At 46.2% G+C, this 20,961-nt stretch overlaps 1 non-coding gene across 1 annotated transcript; it reads right to left on the reverse strand.

Moving 5' to 3' along the window:
- Nucleotides 1–3,480: 3,480 nt before the first annotated feature.
- LOC117834404 (uncharacterized) lies at nucleotides 3,481–20,570 on the reverse strand. Its single transcript, XR_011899073.1, has 3 exons — nucleotides 20,006–20,570; nucleotide 19,966; nucleotides 3,481–5,030 (listed from the first exon to the last, which is right to left on the reverse strand). It is a non-coding gene; the product is annotated as an uncharacterized protein (transcript).
- Nucleotides 20,571–20,961: the final 391 nt, after the last annotated feature.

A 20,961-nucleotide genomic window follows, 5' to 3' on the forward strand; every position in this document is an offset into this window, starting at 1 on the left:
GACAATATCAGGTTTTGACACAAGCTCATCGCCGGGAGGCCTAGCAACACCCTTGGGGAAATAGACCAAAACGAAGGGTCGGAGGGAAATCATCCTTGCCTGCCATTAGCTCTAATGGGTCAGCCTCGATGTTTGTAAGATCTTCTCCATTGTCACTATCGGAAGAAACCACAACCTCATGAGCCTCGTGAGCCTCTTGTCCCTTGGGAGCGTCACCACACAACCTCACTTGTTCCACTACCTCTTCAGCAGTCATCAACCTCACGGTTTGCATAATACGAGCCAGCTGAACAAAACATAAAAAGTAAATCAAAGCAAAACAATAAAGCAAGAGGTAAGCAAGAATGAAAAATATGGATAAGAACAATACCTTCAAAAATATGAAGATTGACAAAAGTAGCCAAGCAAGCACGAATCTCAAAGCATTAAACAAATAGTACGCAAGTCCACAGCAAGACGCGAGGGTAACCCCGAGCGACCTGCACCCCGCGCCTTTTATAGGCGCGCTAATGGGTGCGAACAGATGCCTCGAACCTCGAACCAAAGCCGAAGCGACAACCAATCATAAATCGACACGTCAGGCGCAAAAAGTAACCGTTGGCTCATCTCTCCTCCGACGCTCGAGGGTGACATTTTTAATACGGTGATCCTTCATCGCGGGTTCGGCCCATCGGAGTTGACCCTCGCCCACGAGGGGCTGCTGTTGGGGATCAGCCAAAAACTAAACTCGAGCGTCGTTCGTAGGTAAAAACTCTCTAACCTCGCAAGTTCTGGACCAGGGAACAAAACTTAGTTAACCTCGCAACTTCTTGTGGAAACTGTTCTGGTAATAAAACTCTTATCCTCGCATCCTCTTTGTTACCTTAGGGACTCGAAGCTAGCAACTGTTAACTAATGACTGAACTCCAATCGAGCTAACCCTCTAGCGCTCGGAATCAGTCTAGAGCACCGAGCTTTCACCTCTTTTACTCTTTACTCAGTAACGGAATGGAACCTGAAGGGAGACGTCGCGAGGTCACAAGCTCTTGGAGCAGCAAGACGGACGAAATGCCACGAGGTTGGGCGTCTTTCACGGGCTGATTGTGAAGGCATGAGGCTGGAAGCTTGATTTGGCGTGAAGGTGAAGTCCCGAGGTTGAAAGGATGGAGGCGTGAGAAACGTGACTACATCGAGGCGTGAGAAGCGTGACTACGTGAATGAATTCAATGTGTTCACGTTATCCCCAATAATCTTTATGTCCAGCATATCCTAGGAATATAGTGTTTGAGAAAGGATATTTTTGAAATGTAAACTGACTTATGAGTCACTATAAAAGGGGAGCCATACCCTGTTGTAAGGGGAGACTCATTATTTTTAGAACTTCCAAGTGATTATCTCTTTCCATTTACAAATCTGTTAGGTATCAAATTTCTTTGAGACTAACAATACGTATATGGAAAGACGAGTTTTTACTAAAGTAAGAATAATTGCATGGTTCCAATTCGTATGAAATTCAAATATAATTTAATTATTGATCCAAAATTAACTATCTAATCTGCTTGTTGATCTGGACGGAAATTGAAGGGTCTATGTCTAGTTTCTTTTTTCAGTTCCCAAATTAATTGTTTGTTAATCGTATTGTGCATGGATTCTTTTAAGTTCATCTAGACCGTTAAATCATCATAAAAATCAACGGTTGATTTTTTTTCTTTTTTCGATTAACCATACTTTGTTAAGAAGCGGATATGTTATACGATGTGAACTTTCCTTCTCTTTTTTGGGCCTTTTGCACTTTACCGGGAAAACAAATGCTTACACAAATTGTAGTCCAAGTGTGGTACGGAATAGCAACACCGGGAAACAAAATATGATTAGAAATCATCACCAATGACTTCACATCTTAAGGTAATATGTATACAGTGTGTTGATCGTAGATATGAATATTGCTTTTGTATGCAAAGGCCCTGTCTCAAGTTTCGCTCAGGACCTCAAAAATCTCTAGAACGGCCCTGCCCTTCTGATCGAGTTGGGCACCGTCGTTCCCGGTACACGTCAGATAATTGACATCTGTTGCACGCATCTTCACGCGTTGCACCATTTCATCATCTCCTTGAGTTGCTGCATTGCCAGAGTAATGGTTGCTTCTACTCTGCACTCCAGCTGCCAGGGATGCTTTTGGATCTCTCGCTCTTTCTTTCTTTGCTAAGCATCGACAACGGTTACCGAACCGCTTAGATGTGAAAGTCAATATGTGTTCAGGTTTGCTGGTGTTGAACCGGACACTCGTGATTTGAGCTAGTCACCGTTGTTTTTTTTATTTAAGCAGAAACACGTAAGTTAATGGTCGTGTTTTGCACGCATCTCTACGTTTCGTAGCGGTCCATCGCTATCGTCCGACGTCGTGGGTACCTACCATCGTGAGCAAAAAAAATCCGCGTTGCGACCTTGCCGGTTCATCAGCGGTGGGGGCGGCGAAGATAGGGAAGCGGCGGTCGGTGGCGCAGGTCGGCCATGCGCGCGGCATGAAGGCGTTGTTGAGCGGGGTGGTGATGGTTGGGAATAGGTTCAGAGTGCTCGGTTCCGGCGGCCAAGTTCGGCCATGTCGCCTACATCGGATGAAATTACTTAGCTCATATATATAGGAGGCCCTCTTACGTTATGAACAAAACTATCAAAATCTGTTAGGAAATAAAAAATTATTTTCACACGAATTCTTTAGAATAATATGAACCGTTAGATCTTCATAAATCCGACGGTACATATTTTTTTCTTTTTTCAATTAACGTGAGAATTTCTAGACCCTCTCGATGAATGTGGTGGTTTCTTTTAACGCTATTGTATTAAGATAATAGATATTAAGATAGTAGATAATAGATAGATTGACTCATCATTCGGCGTCCAGTTGCAAAGACGTCGGCGTCTTTAACAAGTTTAAGGATGCACTTCAGCGATTTAAAAGTTTATGGCAGGCCTCCTGACAAGTTTATGTACTGCGAGTGGATAACTCACTCGGTCTTAAATCAAATTGTAGATTCCACTATTTGGATCCTTAGAATTGAATTCCATTCTAATAATTATAATTTAGATACGAACTAATTAAATTAATATAGTATATGTGGAATATATTTGTATATTATTATTGGCCATATGGGAGAGATACTTATATGTTGCAGTTCTGCTATAGGGAAGCGAGTCGAATAGCGTGCTATAAGTTGCACATTAGAAACATAGCATGAGGATCTATAGAATCTTTCCATCTCCCACCTCTATGAGTTTAAGATAGGACTTATATGTAAACTTTGGAAAGTTGTGGAATGTCACATTCCAAGATATAAATAGTATAGATTCCAATTCCTTCAAAACGAGGGGATCCAAATCGGAGCCTTACTGAATTCTTATAAAAATGTGCATGCATGTATTGTGCCAAGACAGAGGAGGTCGTCAGCCGTATGCTGGGGACTCTTGTTGTTGTCGAGCATGAAGGCCTTCACTTCGACCGTCTCGGTCACTTCCCCACCATTAGCGATCAGGCCGCCCGCCGGCGAACCCAGCTGCCGGCGTGTTTTATATTATCTATCAACAACGAGCTTGGCCCTGGCGTGGCCGGACTCGACCCTGTACTGGTCGCCAACGCCGAAATGCGCCATGAGCAGCCAGACCAAGTTGAGCAGCTCGCCGCCCTGGCTAAGCTGCCTGGCGTGGGCGCTGCCGCTGCACTTGCCGGCGGCGTAGCAGAGCATCTCCACCCACACGCTGGCGACGAGCCGACACCGCTTGGCCTCCGTGGCGCCCTCCAGCTCCAGCAGCTGCTGGGCGAGCTTGTACGCCTGGAACAGCACCGACTTGCTCCGGTCCCCCTTGACGTCCCGCGGCTCCACGATGGACGTGTCCACGGCGCGGAGCCTTTCCACGCAGCCGGCCTCGTCCCCGGCCTCGTCTGCTCGCCGGAAGGAGCCCTTGGCCTCCGCGCAGGTGTTGCCGAACCGGATCTGCCCGATGCTCACTGTCATCATAAACGGGCGCATCACCAGGAGGTAGAGCATGCAGATGGATATCATCACCGCTGCTTCTGCTAGGTGTCGTCCTTGCTCGCGTAGAGGCAGAGGTCGGTGGCGATGTGCCAGAGCAGGATGCTGTCGTCGAACTCGCAGTCGACGCTCCACCCCAGCTGCTGGTACAGGCCGTCTGGCCCTTGCGCTGGAGCGCCCACTGGCCCGGTGCTCGCCGAGCTTCTGGTAGCTCTTGAGGTCCATGGTGCTGTTCGCCTTGCTCTTGAGCTGATCGAAGACGAGCCGCTTGAGATCCTTCGGCACGGTGATCTTCTTCGTGTACCTCCAGCTGTCCCACATCGTCTTCACACGGAAGTTCCACCGCCACTCCAGCCGTTCCATGAGCCCCTTGTACCAGCGGGGCTCGTCGTTGAGGCAGTAGCTGATGAGGTTGTACTGCGACATCCGGTTCGACCACCTTGGCCTAGTCTCCGGCTGGAAGAGCTTGATGAGCCAGAGCACCGCCCTAGGCGCCGGCCGGAGCCGCTCGCTGGCTCGCAGGTCGGCATAGGTCCAGGGGGAGATGACCATGAGGAGGATGGCGTAGGTCTCCAAGAAGACGGCGCCGCCAAGGAGCACGTAGGAGATGTGGACGTCGACGCGCGCGTAGCCTCGCATGTCGCCGGCGGCGCGCGCGAAGAGCACAAGCGACACGACCGGCGCGGCGAGGGTGAAGACGCGGAGGCCCCGGCCGAGCCAGCCGTGGATCACGGGGGCCTTAGAGTGGATGGACTCGTACATGAGCACCAGCTCGATCTCCACGACCTTGAAGGCCTGCTCCATCTACAGCCTCCGGAAGAAGGCGAGGCTGTCGATGCGGTCCTGGAAGCTGAGGATAAGGTCGACGAAGAGGCGGCGGAAGGTGTGGAAGAGCCGGTGCGCGCTCCACACCAGGTCGCCGTACTCCAAACGCCTTACCTCGACGTGGGTATCGTCGTCGGGGGGCCGCTCCGGCACGATGACGATCTTGGCCACCAGCCCAGCGCCCGTCCGCGACTGGCACTTGATAGAACTTAAATAGCTTAGCATTGATTCAATTAATCTAACCAAAGATCAATTGGGATTCATCTAGTAGGTAATTAACTTAACTTAGGGTAAGATCAACAAGATGTCTCATGGCTACTCTAGAATAACTGAGAGGGAGAGAGATAGAGACACCGACCATCGGGTTTGAAAGACGAGCTCACCATGGGCGGTGAGTGGGCGGCACAGGTGGCGGCGGTACTTCCTGCCGTTACAGCACCTAGTAGATCGGGTCTAGGATTTGTCAGGTGGGCGAGTGAGCACGGTCAACCTCGGCGTGCGTGCCCCGGCCCTCACCTTTCTCTTTATAGCGCTGCTCGACAGGGGCCTGCCAACCATCTTCGGTTGGGCGCCCCTATCAGGGCGTGATCAATGTTGGGATACGAGGTAGGCTACGCTAGCGCAAATCAAAATTTCTACCGCGTATAACCAGGAAGAACTGCCGTATAAGGATCACGGGATTACCACTCGACGCACTACTGGTGCGGAAGATGTAGATATGCGTCGGTGCAGTGAAGACGATCACGTAGTCGTACGTAGTCGAACAACGTAGTCGTACGTAGTCGATCACGTTCAGCGGCTCCTCAGCAGCTCGTCCACGTGCACAACAAGATCGCCTCCGGTGCCGCGGCTCGTCGTCGGCTCGTCGTGGCTCGTCGGCGGCTCGTCGATGGCTCGTCCAAGTGCTGCAGGCGCAACACCTCCAAGGTATCCACACGTGCAGGGAGGAAGCGTCGCAAGCCGGACTGCTAGATCCGCGAGTTGCAACAGGCGAGGGCGTGGGAGGCGCGGCAAGTGTGTTCAGCCAAAAGGTGTAAAACCCTAGGGCGCCCCCACCCCTCTATTTATAGAGTTTCCTGATGGGCCTCTGGATCCGAGGCCCATTAGCACTCCTAAACCTAATCCAACTCGGATCAGATCCGAATTGGGCTTCCAGCCCCTTAAGTGTGTGACCCTATGGGTTCGGATACGTATAGACATGGCCCGAGTACTCCTACTCAGCCCAATAGTCGGTAGCGGCCTCTAGCAAGACGTGCCAACTCCTATACGCATACGAAGATCATATCAGACGAACCATCACAACATAATATACATGCTATTCCCTTTGCCTCACGATATTTGGTCTAGCTTCAAGCTGACCGCTCTTTCTCGATCCTGTGATTCGGAATCCCTTTGTAGGTTAACTCTTAACCGTACGTAGCATGGCCATGCATTTTCGGATCCGATCACTCGAGGGGCCCAGAGATATCACTCTCAATCAGAGAGGGGCAAATCCCATCTTGATTGACCATGTCTCATAGCATGCTTCTTGACAAACCCGAAAGCTACCTTTATAACTACCCTGTTACGGCGTAGCGTTTGATAGCCCCTAAGTAGGTCGATCCACATCTAGAATACATGCGACAATCTCAGGTCTAAGGACAAAGCGTATATGTTGTTTAAAGAGAGAACTACTTCTCGTGTTGGGTCAGTCCTAACACATGTCTCCACATGTGTCCACATTATTAGTTCAACATCTCCATGTCCATGACTTGTGAAACATAGTCATCAACTAATAAATGTGCTAGTCTAATATTCATGTGTGTCCTCACATGAACTCCGACTAGGGACAACTTTAGAATAACCATACAAGTAAAGAGTTTCACATACAATTCACATAATTGCAAATCAATTCAAGTAGCCTTTAATGGATATTCAATGAACACAATATACAAATCATGGATACAAATGGAATATCACCATCTCTATGATTGCCTCTAGGGCATACATCCAACAGTCTCCCACTTGCACTAGAGTCAATCTAGAAGGTACCTAATACCCATAGCTCTTACATGCGCATCATGCTTAGCCTGCGGGAGTGGTTTTGTCAACGGATCAGAAATGTTCAGATCCGTGTGTATTTTGCATATCTTGATCTCACCCCGGTTAATGAAGTCTCGAATGAGATGAAATCGCCGCATTACGTGTTTGTTCTTCTGGTGGTTCCTTGGCTCCTTTGCTTGCGCAATTGCCCCATTGTTATCACAGTAGAGATTCAATGGGCTGGACGCATTCGGGAACACACCAAGCTCAATGAGGAAATTCCTAATCCAAACACCTTCCTTCGCGGCTTCCGAAGCCGCGATGTACTCGGCTTCCGTCGTAGAATCGGCCACCGTCTCCTGCTTGGAACTCTTCCAACTAACAGCACCACCATTCAGTGTGAACACAAATCCTAATTGTGACTTTGAATCATCTCTGTCGGTTTGGAAACTAGCATCGGTGTAACCTGTTACAACGAGCTCCTCCTGACCTCCATAGACGAGGAACATATCTTTAGTCCTTCTCAAGTACTTAAGAATGTTTTTCACCGCTGTCCAGTGACTCTCACCTGGATCAGATTGGTGTCTGCTTGTCATACTTAGCGCATATGAAACATCTGGGCGAGTACTTATCATTGCATACATGATAGATCCAATAGTCGAGGCATATGGTACTCTACTCATGCGATCCCGCTCATCAGCAGTCGAAGGACACTGAGTCTTGCTGAGATGTATGCCATGTGACATAGGCAAGAACCCTTTCTTTGCCTCTTCCATGCTGAACCGCTTCAACACTTTGTCAATATAAGTATCTTGGCTCAAACCTATAAGCCTTCTCGATCTATCTCTATAGATCTTAATGCCCAGAATATATGCCGCTTCCCCTAAGTCCTTCATCGAAAAACTATTTTTCAGTGAAGTCTTTACGGACTCAAGCATAGGAATGTTATTTCCAATCAGTAATATGTCATCCACATATAAGATTAGAAATACTACAGAGCTCCCACTAACCTTCTTGTAAACACAAGACTCTTCTTCGTTCTTGGTGAAGTCAAACCCTTTGACCACTTCATCAAAACGAATGTTCCAACTCCTAGATGCTTGCTTCAATCCATAAATGGATCTCTGAAGCTTACATACCTTTCCAGCATTTTTCGGATCGACAAAACCCTCGGGCTGTATCATATACACGTCCTCAGCTAGGTTTCCATTCAGGAAAGCTGTCTTGACATCCATCTGCCATATCTCATAATCGAAATATGCAGCTATAGCTAGAATAATCCGAATGGACTTAAGCATCACTACGGGCGAGAAGGTCTCGTCGTAGTCAACTCCTTGAACTTGTCGAAAACCTTTTGCGACAAGTCGTGCTTTATAGATGTGAACATTTCCATCCATGTCCTTTTTCTTCTTATAGATCCACTTGCACTCTATGGCTTTAACACCATCAGGCGGGTCAACCAAGTTCCAAACTTGATTGTCTCCCATGGACTCTATTTCGGATTGCATGGCACTCTGCCATTTTTCGGAGTCTGGGTCCATCATTGCTTCTGCATATGTCGCAGGCTCATCATTGTCCAACAATAATATTTCCCGCATTTCGCGGAGCCTTGCCGACCTTCGTGGTTGTGGCGGTGCTTCTCTTGCCATGGGCATCTCAACTTGTTCTGCTACGTTAGCATCACTCATTGATTCTTGCCCGATTGGCTCATCTTGAACTTCTTCAAGATGCACTGTCTTTCCACTCTTTTCTCCTTTGAGAAACTCTTTCTCTAGGAAAACCCCGTTCCGAGCGACAAACACTTTGCCTTCTGATCGGTTGTAGAAATAATATCCCAAAGTTTCCTTTGGATATCCCACGAAAATGCACTTATCCGACTTGGGTGTGATCTTGTCCGACTGAAGTCGCTTGACAAACACTTCACATCCCCAAATCTTTAGAAAAGACAGACTAGGAACCTTTCCAGTCCATATCTCATATGGTGTCTTAACTACGGATTTAGATGGTACCCTATTTAGTGTGAAAGCTGCTGTTTCTAGAGCGTATCCCCAAAATGACAACGGTAGGTCCGACTGGCTCATCATTGATCGAACCATGTCTAACAAAGTTCGATTACGTCGCTCGGACACACCGTTTCTCTGAGGTGTTCCAGGCGGCGTAAGTTGTGGAACAATTCCGCAACTCTTTAGATGATTGCTAAACTCGTGGCTCAAATACTCGCCTCCACGATCAGATCGTAAGGCCTTAATTTTCTTGCCACGCTGATTTTCAACTTCATTCTGAAATTCCTTGAACTTTTCAAAGGTTTCAGACTTGTGCCTCATCAAGTAGACATAGCCATATCTACTAAAATCATCAGTGAAAGTTATGAAGTATTGGAATCCTCCTCTAGCCGTCGTGCTCATTGGTCCGCATACATCACTATGTACGAGTTCCAACAAGTCTACTGCTCTCTCAGGAAATCCTGTGAAAGGCATCTTGGTCATCTTGCCTAGCAAGCAAGCCTCACATGTCTCGTATGATTCAAAATCAAACGAAGTTAGAAGTCCATCAGAATGGAGCTTCTTCATGCGCTTTTCACTTATATGACCCAAACGACAATGCCACAAGTAGGTAGGACTCAAATCATTAGGCCGAGGCCTTTTAGCACTTACATTACAGACAGGTGAACCATCAAGATTTAAAACAAACAATCCATTCACAATGGGTGCAAAAGCCATAAACATATTATTCTTAGAGATCACACAACCATTGTTTTCACTCGCAAATGAATAACCATCCTTCATCAAACATGAAGGAGATAAAATGTTTCGACTTAAACTAGGAACAAAATAACAATTATTCAACTCCATAATAAATCCTGACGGGAGGTGGAGTTGCATCGTCCCGACGGTCAAAGCAGCAACTCTTGCATTATTGCCCACGCGGAAATCAACTTCTCCTCTTTCCACGCTTCTACTTTTTATCATTCCCTGCATCGAATTGCAAATATGAGCAACCGATCCGGTATCAAATACCCAAGAATTAATAACTGTATCAGCTAGAAATATGTTGTCTATAACATAAACAACAAGCGTACCTGAGGTAGAAGTACTCTTACTTCCGCCGTTCTTCAACGAAGTTAGGTACTGCTTGCAGTTTCTCTTCCAGTGACCAAGTTCATGACAGTAAAAGCACTCTTTATCTGGAGCAGGTCCAGCTTTAGCCTTGGGCGTTGGGTTTGGCTTGGACACTCCAGCCTTACCCTTCTTCTTCCAAGAATTGCCCTTCTTCTTGAAGGTAGGCTTGTTCTGTACAGCCATCACATGGCTGGTACTAGCGCTTTTCTTAATGTCTACCTCTGCTGTCTTGAGCATACCACACAGCTCATTCAGACCCTTCTCCGTCCCATGCATATGGTAGTTCGAGATGAAGTTCCCATAGCTAGGCGGAAGAGATGAGAGAATGAAGTCAGTGGCCAACTCTTTGCCCATTGGGAAGCCCAGCTTCTCCAATCGCTGAGTGTAACCAACCATCTTGATTACATGTGGTCCTACTGCTGCGCCTTCTGCTAACTTGCACTCCAGAAAGGCTTTGGACACATTGAACCTTTCGGTCCTAGCCTGTGTCTGGAACATGTCCTTGAGCGCCACGATCATATCGTAAGCCTCATGATTTGTTTCGAACTGCATCTGCAGCTCGGGTTCCATGCAAGCAAGCATAAGGCAGCTTACCTCAAGATTAGCATCAAATGCCTTCTTGTAAGCAGCCTTAACGGCAGCAGATGCATCATCAGCAGGTACTGGTGGTAGTGGGGTGTCTAGAACATCTTCCTTTTTCTCAGCCCTGAGAACAATTCTCAGGTTACGGATCCAATCCGAGTAGTTTGTTCCATTCAACTTGTCCTTCTCAAGGACCGAACGCAAAGCAAACGATGCGGTGGTGTTGCTAGGTGCCATTTAATCTACAACAAAAGTAATGCAAAATACACTAAGACAAACGTATCCATGATAGAGCAAATTACATTAAACTATTTTAACAGAATCTACTCCCACTAAAATCAATATCCCTCTATTGAAACTTAGTGATTCAGGATCCACAACTAACAAGTCTACTAGTGAGCTTTAGCATCACCGCTAGCAAACGAGGTAGATCGGTAAGCAACTTTTGCTAATCATATCACATATGACTCCTGTTGTTGGGTGACATCTCTATGTCTCGGCGCCCAACCTTTATGCCCCAAGGTCCTTAACCGTTAAGATAACCTTGTTAAGCAAACCAACCCTTATGCGTGTAAGTGTCCGACACAAACCCGTCTAGTCAAGGAAAACTAGTGGCACCCTAATTTCATAGACCCACCACTAATTGTACAAGACATGGGACGGTGCAAGTTTTAGTTGGGAGGGCATACTAACTTAAACTTTGTAAGGGATCGTTCTACTTCTAACATCACAGCATGCAGAAAGTAAAACATAAATCAAAATAGCATTCACACAGTTGTGACACAGTATGGCCCGTTTTCATATGGTGATCTCCATCTCCATAGAAGCTGTTCACCATGGTGATCTCCATCTCCATGTTCTATGTGCGCCATCCTCCTGGTGATGAGTCCTCCAAGAACTAGAACATGCTATTACGCCTAATAGCTAGTAAAGAATCTAGTAATGAAGATTACATAGTTGCTTGGATCATCACAGATTGGTATGCAGACCATTAAATACAATAAAGTGACAACACATATGGCTCCTGCCGTGTTGCCGTACGCGCGACACGCAGGTCACGAATGAGTTACACACATGCATCACATACACAAGGAGGCCATACTGATCACAAGATACATGCATACATCCTGCAAAATAGAGTTAGGCGTCCTAACGTTCCAAACTTGGGAGGCCCGAAACTCTATCTTCCAAGCCGAATTTGGCAAATCTAATTTCGCCGAAAACGGCGAAGCGGTTGAAATTCACGTGTAACTTTTTCTGTAGATCAATTTTCGTATAGAAATCGCCTCGATCCGAGATCGTACCGAAAAGTTACGGCTGATTTACCGAAGCATACGCATACGGCAAAATCCCGACCCCGGCAGTAGATCACATCTACTATTGCACATCTAATGCGCCTGGCGTATGACCCTGGATCTCGATTTGACCAATCATATTGATCTTCCCTCACTGCAACTGGATTTACGTGTATCACTTAACTCCGATGGCGGAAACCGACCGGTAGGAGTATGTCGTTACACTACCATTGCAGCAAGGGCACAAAACCAGGACATAGATCAAACAGAAAACTCGCATATCTCCATATGCACACATCCCGAATCCAAAACTAAGCAGCTAAGGCTCTTGATACCACTGTTGGGATACGAGGTAGGCTACGCTAGCGCAAATCAAAATTTCTACCGCGTATAACCAGGAAGAACTGCCGTATAAGGATCACGGGATTACCACTCGACGCACTACTGGTGCGGAAGATGTAGATATGCGTCGGTGCAGTGAAGACGATCACGTAGTCGTACGTAGTCGAACAACGTAGTCGTACGTAGTCGATCACGTTCAGCGGCTCCTCAGCAGCTCGTCCACGTGCACAACAAGATCGCCTCCGGTGCCGCGGCTCGTCGTCGGCTCGTCGTGGCTCGTTGGCGGCTCGTCGATGGCTCGTCCAAGTGCTGCAGGCGCAACACCTCCAAGGTATCCACACGTGCAGGGAGGAAGCGTCGCAAGCCGGACTGCTAGATCCGCGAGTTGCAACAGGCGAGGGCGTGGGAGGCGCGGCAAGTGTGTTCAGCCAAAAGGTGTAAAACCCTAGGGCGCCCCCACCCCTCTATTTATAGAGTTTCCTGATGGGCCTCTGGATCCGAGGCCCATTAGCACTCCTAAACCTAATCCAACTCGGATCAGATCCGAATTGGGCTTCCAGCCCCTTAAGTGTGTGACCCTATGGGTTCGGATACGTATAGACATGGCCCGAGTACTCCTACTCGGCCCAATAGTCGGTAGCGGCCTCTAGCAAGACGTGCCAACTCCTATACGCATACGAAGATCATATCAGACGAACCATCACAACATAATATACATGCTATTCCCTTTGCCTCACGATATTTGGTCTAGCTTCAAGCTGACCGCTCTTTCTCGATCCTGTGATTCGGAATCCCTTTGTAGGTTAACTCTTAACCGTACGTAGCATGGCCATGCATTTTCGGATCCGATCACTCGAGGGGCCCAGAGATATCACTCTCAATCAGAGAGGGGCAAATCCCATCTTGATTGACCATGTCTCATAGCATGCTTCTTGACAAACCCGAAAGCTACCTTTATAACTACCCTGTTACGGCGTAGCGTTTGATAGCCCCTAAGTAGGTCGATCCACATCTAGAATACATGCGACAATCTCAGGTCTAAGGACAAAGCGTATATGTTGTTTAAAGAGAGAACTACTTCTCGTGTTGGGTCAGTCCTAACACATGTCTCCACATGTGTCCACATTATTAGTTCAACATCTCCATGTCCATGACTTGTGAAACATAGTCATCAACTAATAAATGTGCTAGTCTAATATTCATGTGTGTCCTCACATGAACTCCGACTAGGGACAACTTTAGAATAACCATACAAGTAAAGAGTTTCACATACAATTCACATAATTGCAAATCAATTCAAGTAGCCTTTAATGGATATTCAATGAACACAATATACAAATCATGGATACAAATGGAATATCACCATCTCTATGATTGCCTCTAGGGCATACATCCAACAATCAAGGAGTCCGATTCGGTCGTTGGTCCGAGTTGGATGAGATCAAAACTAACATTCTCCATCTTGATCTCATCTTATACTTAAGCTTAGTCTTAAACTTGAAATATTTAACTTAGCACCCATTTCATCATAGATCAGTGTATAGAGCATGCCTCGTCACAATCATCGGTTACGTACTATCAGATTCAACAGCTACAATACACCTTTCTATTTTGAAACAGATTCTTATTTTGGGCCCTTAGTATCCAGGGATCATAGGCTTTCCCGTAAACCCATACCGGCTAAGTGTTCTCTGAACATATTGGGTAGTAAGCCTTTCATGAGCGGATCTGCAAGCATTTTCTTTGTTCTTATATGCTCTAGACTAATGATATGATCCTGAATTTTCTCTTTCACAACATAAAACTTGATGTCAATGTATTTGACAGCACCACTTGACTTATTGTTGTGAGCATAAAACACTGCTGGCTCATTGTCGCGGTACATCTTAGGTGGCTTTTGAATGTTGTCTACCACTTTCAACCCGAGTATAAATTTCTTTAGCCATTTTGCCTATCCCGTAGCCTCAAAACATGCTACAAACTCGGCATACATTGTGGACAATACAATGACGGTTTGCTTCGAGCTTTTCCACGATATGGCTCCACCTGCGAGAGTAAATACATAACCTAACATGGACTTTCTATCGTCTACATCTCCCGCAAAATCTAAATCTGAGTACCCTTCTATTTCTAGAGAATCATTTCTTCTGTACATTAACATTAGGCCTTTCGTGCCTTCTGCATAGTGCAGTGCCTTCTTTACCATGCTCCAGTGATCTATTCCTGGATTATCCTGATATCTGCCAAGTATCCCAGTCACAAAAGCTAAGTCAGGACGTGTACATACTTGAGCATACATTATGCTTCCGATAGCTGAAGCATATGGAACCGCTTTCATTTAATCGATCTCGTATTGGTTCCTGTGCCACTGAAATTTCCTAAATCTAGCACCCTTGACTATGGGAGCAGGCGTAGGTTTACTCACATGCATACTATATTTCTTTAGAATCTTTTCCAAGTATGCCTTTTGCAATAATCCTAAAACCCCTTTTCTTCTATTTTGGTGAATTTCAATTCCTAAAATGAATGAAGCTTCACCGGGATCTTGCATATCAAAATTCGAGGACAAAAACTTCTTCGTCTCCAATAGCAGATTAACATCACTACTAGCGACTAAGATGTCATCTACATATAGGATGAGGAAAATGAATTTCCTATTCTTGAACTTTGCATAAACACAATTTTCCTCCTTATTCTCATTAAACCCAAATTTTCTTATTGTTTCATCAAACTTCAAATACCACTGTCTGGAGGCTTGTTTTAATCCATAAATGGATTTCTTCAGGTGACATCCCATACATCCACGACAAAACCTTTGGGTTGTGCCATGTAAACATATTCATCCTAATCCTTGTTGAGAAATGCCATCTTTACATCCATTTGATGTATTATAAGTCATAGTGCGCCACTAAAGTCATTATGATTCTAAAGGAATCCTTACATGAGACTGGAGAAAATATCTCATTATAATCTATTCCTTCTCTTTGCATGAAGCCTTTTGCCACAAGTCGCGCTTTATATCTTTCCACATTTCCTTTGGAGTCACATTTTGTTTTGTAGACCCATTTATAGCCTACTGTCTTGACTCCTTTAGAAATTTCTTCTAAGTCCCAGACCTTATTGCTACTCATAGATCTCATTTCATCTTCCATAGCTTCAAGCCATTTCGATGAGTGAGCGCTTCTCATGGCTTCTTCAATTGAGGTGGGATCTCCCTCCATTTGAACTTCTTCACTAACATAGACTTCGTAGTCAATAGGAATAGTTGGTTTTCTAACTCTATGAGACCTTCTAAGGGGCCTTAACATTTGGCACATCTTCCATATGGGGTTGTTGCAGCTCTTCCTCATGTGTGACAACAGGTTCTATAGGATCTTGAAGGATAGGTTCCTCATCTTCATTTGTTGTTACCACGGGAGAACTAACAACAGGTGTTGTTACTATAGTGTCCTACACTATCGGTGTAGCAGCAACAGGTATTGAGAAAAATGGTTCCTAAATCATCGGAGTGGGTACGTATACCCGCTTCTCCTCAAGGCTAATTTGTCGGGCTACCATGCTCCGTCTAATCATCTCATCCTCCAAAAAGATGGCGTGTCTTATTTCTACAAACTTAGTATGTCTGTCAGGACAGTAGAACCGATAACCTTTTGACTTATCTGGATAGCCAATGAAGTGGCAACTGACTGCCTTAGGATCCAGTTCCCCAATATTTGGGTTAAATACTTTAGCCTCAGCCGGACAGCCCCACACACGCAAATAGTTCAGTGAGGGTTCTCTTCCAGTCCACAACTCATATGGTGTTTTAGACACCGATTTACTGGGAACCTCATTAAGAATGTGAATGGTGGTTTTTCAATACCTCCATCTACAAATTAATTAGTAAAGTGGAGTAACTTATCATACTTCTCACCATATCCATTAAAGTACGATTGCGTCTTTTAGCTACTTCGTTCTGCTGAGGCTCGCCCGGTACGGAGTACTATGCAACTATGCCATTTTCCTGCAAGAACCTTGTAAAAGGTCTAGAAACTTCGCCATATGGGTATGTCAACCGTAGTACCCCCCCCCCCGATCGGATCTTACTATCTTAATCTTTAAATTATGCTGATTTTCTTCAGCCTTAAATATCTTAAATTTATTCAACGCTTTTGATTGTTCCTTAATTGGATAAATATAGCCATAACGTGAATATTCATCTGTGCATGTTATAAATAATCATAACCATCCATTGATGTCACAGAAAATGGACCATAGACTAAAATTCCTACGCTTCGTTTGGCGTCTTTCTTAATTTTCTTCACACACTTTCCCTTAATGCAATCGATGCATTGCTCTAAATCTGAAAATTCTCAGGGCGGAAGAATTGATTCCTTAATTAATTGTTCAATTCTCCCCCTCGAAATATGGCTTAAACAACAGTGCCATAATTTCGAAGATACGTCATCAATTCTTTTCCACTTATTTCTTAGATTCATAGACGAGGAGGCATTCACGTTCTCAGCGCTTACAACATTCACATTCTCACCAAGTGATAGCAAATAAAACTCGTCTTGTCTGAAGACAAGACCAACACACTTGTTATTAAACTTAATCTTACATTGTCCATTACCAAAGTGACAAGCAAATCCATCACTGTCTAAGCGCGAGACACTTATTAAATTTCTATGCAAAGAGGGTACATAGAGAACATCTTGTAGATGAAGTACAAAACCATCAATTAATTCTAATGGGAGTTCTCCAATGGCCCAATGGCTTCAACTTTAGCTTCGACGCCATTTGCTACCTTAATGGTTCTTTCTCCTCTTTGCAGGGTCCTCCTCGTATGAAATCCCTGTAATGAATTTGCAACATGAATAGTTGCACCTGAATCAATTCACCAAGTAGATTTTGCAAAACTTAAATACAAGGACTCATCTACGAATGTAATAAGGTCCTCACCTTTCTTACACAGATGCTTCAAGAAATCCACACAATTCTTCTGATAGTGTCCCTTCTTCTTGCACCACTTGCAAGTGTCCTTGTCCACCACTCCTTCATGATTTGATCTCTGATGGTGATCATTCTGTGGAGCCTTTCCTTATGCCTTAGAAGAGGAGGTATTGTCCCACTAAGGTTTTCCTTGTGGCTTAGAATTCTTATTATAATAACTCCTCTTCTTATTTTGCCTTGTGTAGTTGATAGATCACCACGTGAGCCCTTAATTCTCTCCTCTTCTTGCACACATGGCAATAAGTTTTTCAATGCCCTACTTGTCAGGCTGTGAGTTGTAGTTAACAACAAAAGCCTCAAATTATTTAGGTAGGAAGGCAAAGATCAAATGGACTAGAAACTCATCACTGAGCCCCATCTCCATAGGCTTAAGCTTAGATGCCATGTTACGCATCCTTAAAATGTGCTCCTTTACCCCACCACCAGTGTATTTCTCAGTAACAAGCCTCTTAATGAGAGTGCTTGCAAAATCCTTTGAAGAGACAGTAAATTGACTCTCCATCTTGCTGAGATCCTCTCTAGCAGTGGTACACTCTGGGATTGCTCCCCTTATAACCTCCACAATGGAGCTCTTAATCACCATCAAGCACTTGTGGTTCGACTGATCCCAGTGCGCACGATCAAGATCGTACTTCATTCTAATTGGTGCATGATCACGCACTCGAGCGTTGAAATCTTCTTTGCTCTCATTTTCACCCGTCACAGGATCCACAGGAGCAATGGGACAAGCAACAGTCAGTGCTAGATCAATATTTGACAGCGCAAGCGCTATCTCAATCTTCTCCATGAGTTGTAATTCCCTCCACTAAGGGGCTCTATGGACGAGATATAACTCAAAGGATTGCCTGAAAACAAAAATTCAGAAAAAAAATTGAGTTAATTCAACGTTGGTCAAAATAAAATATGAAACTTCTCAGTATTAATTCTATATCATCGTTGGGCAGAAATACAATCAATAATGATAAAATAAAACTTACTACTATAATAACCTTATCAACAACACTGGTCAGTAGATAAAATTATTATACTTAGAAAAATTACTTATTTTCTAATTAAATTTTCCCGTTGGTTCTAAATTAATTAGAAAAATAGATCAAAATCCTTAACTTAATGCATAAATTGGCGAAATAATACCAAAAATTCAACTTATCTTAAACTTAACACGGCGGAAGCTTACTGAGCCTTAAACTTAATTTGTGGATTTTACCCAAAAAAAACTCCTCAAAACTAATTTTATTTGAGCCATAATTCAATTTCCAGGAAAAAACTAAAATTTGCTGGAAAAGAAAAAATGAAAAGGACTCAAAGTCTAATGTTCATACGGCCCGCTCAAGAAAACGGCCCAGCCCAAAACGGCGCGAGCGCCCGCTTCGCCTGGCAGGCCGTAACTTCGGCCTGAGTGAACTGTTCTGCTGACCCACGCAAGGAAGCAACCCGACCCAGCAGCACTGACGCGCGTGAAGGCCTCCCCAGGCCGCAACCTTGGCCTGGCTGGGAATTCTCCCTCCCGCCTAGGTCGAAAGCCGGCCCGGCTTATCTCGGCTGTCCATCTTGATCGAACGATCGCGCGCCGCTTCCGGAGGAACAACTTCCCCCCCCCCGGGTCGTTGCTGCCCCAGCCAAACCCTACCTCATTTCCTTCCTTGCGCAGCCGCTGGAGTGCGGGAGAGCTTGCGGCAGCGAGTGCGAGCGAGCACCGGTGAGCGGCGGTGCCGAGCGAAGCGAGCAAAGCTCGTAGCGGAGCGGTGGACCGAAGCCCAGTGGCCCCCTCCACAAGCCCACTTGCTGGCGCACGCGTTCACCCAAGGTTGAGCGCGCCCCATCGAGCGGCGCTACGAGGGGGCCCTTAGCGGAGCAAGGCCTACAGCGGAGCCCGATGGCCCCTTCCGCAGGCCTACTTGCCGGCAGCGCGTTTAACCGAGGGTAAGCGCGTCGGCGTCGAGCAGCGCTGTGAGAGGGGAAGGATGGCCGGTGATGGATTCCCTTCACCGGCGGCCCTCTTTCCTGATGGTGACGGCTCCGTCGCCTCTTCCCGGAGCAGATCCGGTGTCCGTCGGGTCAAGAGGTAAGATACCTTAACCCTTTCCCCTTTCTCTTCTCACTTTCCCTTCTGCTTGGGTCGAGATCCAGCGACCGTCACCTTAGGTTTTGTGGCGGAGCGCTACCGGCGATCGTCGCATGGATCCGGCGGCCGCCGTCTTAGAAAAAATTCTAAAATTTTTCTTCCATTTTTGACTCGAGATTGAAATCCCCTCCTTTTAATTGCTTCAGTTATTAATGTTGCTTTGGGGAAAACAAGAACACGAGTCTACTACTGACCCCAACTAGATGGCCGCTAATTCACGGCTCTGATACCATTGATAGAACTTAAATAGCTTAGCATTGACTTAATTAACCTATCCAAAGATCAATTGGGATTCATCTAGTGGGTAATTAACTTAACTTAGGGTAAGATCAACAAGATGTCTCATGGCTAATCTAGAATAACCGAGAGGGAGAGAGAGATAGAGACACCGACCATCAGGCTTGGAGGACGAGCTCGCCATGGCCGGTGACAGCGGTGTCGGCGGTGAGTGGGCGCGCAGGTGGTGGCGGTGCTCCCTACCGCTACAGTGCCTAGTAGATCGGGTCTAGGGTTTGTTAGGTGGGCAAGTGGGCACAGTCAACCTCGACATGTGAGCTCCCGATCCCCACCTTTCTGTTTATAGCACTGCACGACAGGTGCCCGGAAACCATCTTCGATTGGGCACCCCCGATCAGGGAGCGATCGAGGAGTCCGACTCTGTTGAACCGAGTCGGATAAGATCAAAATTAACAACACTCCTTCACGAACTTGGTGTAGTTGGGTCCCGGGTTTGGCGGCATGAGCATGGAGTTGCGGAGGCTGCCCATGCTCGCTGCCCTGAGTGCCAGCGTCCGCTCGCCGTACTTGGTCACGCTGGCCACGAACATTATGATTGCCGGGACCATGAGCCGGACCCCCAGGTGCGACTTCTAGTAGATGTAGCCGGTGAGGACGACCGCGAGACGAGGCTGAGGTAGTGGCGTAGCTAGAGCTCGTTGTCCTCGATGGTGAACGCCGTGATGGTGTCCTGGCCGCCGAGGTGGAGGATGAGGAACGGGGCCCAGAAGATGGGGACGTGCATCTCAGCGTCCCGAGACCCGTCGCAGAGCTTCTGGTTCTGGGATAGGTTGCCCAACGCGTAGATGGCGATGTAGTCGGCGAGGAGGTACGCCAGCCAGAGGGGTATGCGCAGCCACCATTCGGCCACGCGCTTGCGCAGGCCGCCGGAGAAGTGGAGGAAGACCTGCAGTGCCAGGCTGGTCAGGACCAGCACGCGGATCGCCCACTCCTGCCATACCTCCCACACATGCTTCAGCATCATCTCCGACAGTCCACTCTGTTCTTGTCTTGAATCTTGACTATTCTTGGTGACGAACAGTAACCATAGGATTGCGCATCAACAAGGAATTGCTAGTAATCTGTATTCTTCAGAGCAAGGCAGCACGCAAATAAAGTCTATAGAGAAGAGGATATTTTTTCAGATTTGCTTCTTATCAGGTGACTAATTTCTTGTATTTGTGTCAGTCGACGCCATGGCGCATTGGATCGGCAATGGACAAGTGTTAATTATGTTATCGGGTCCGCCTTCATTTGTTTGTACCCGTTAGCTGATATGGGGACCGCTCATGTGTTGCTGTGGCGCTCATTTGCTAACAGGTCAGTGTGAGTGCTGTTTGCTTTGGTTCAGCTGAGTGTCACTCGGACCACTCTCT

Source organism: Setaria viridis, chromosome 8 (assembly GCF_005286985.2).
Source record: "Setaria viridis chromosome 8, Setaria_viridis_v4.0, whole genome shotgun sequence".
Classification (NCBI taxonomy): domain Eukaryota; kingdom Viridiplantae; phylum Streptophyta; class Magnoliopsida; order Poales; family Poaceae; genus Setaria; species Setaria viridis.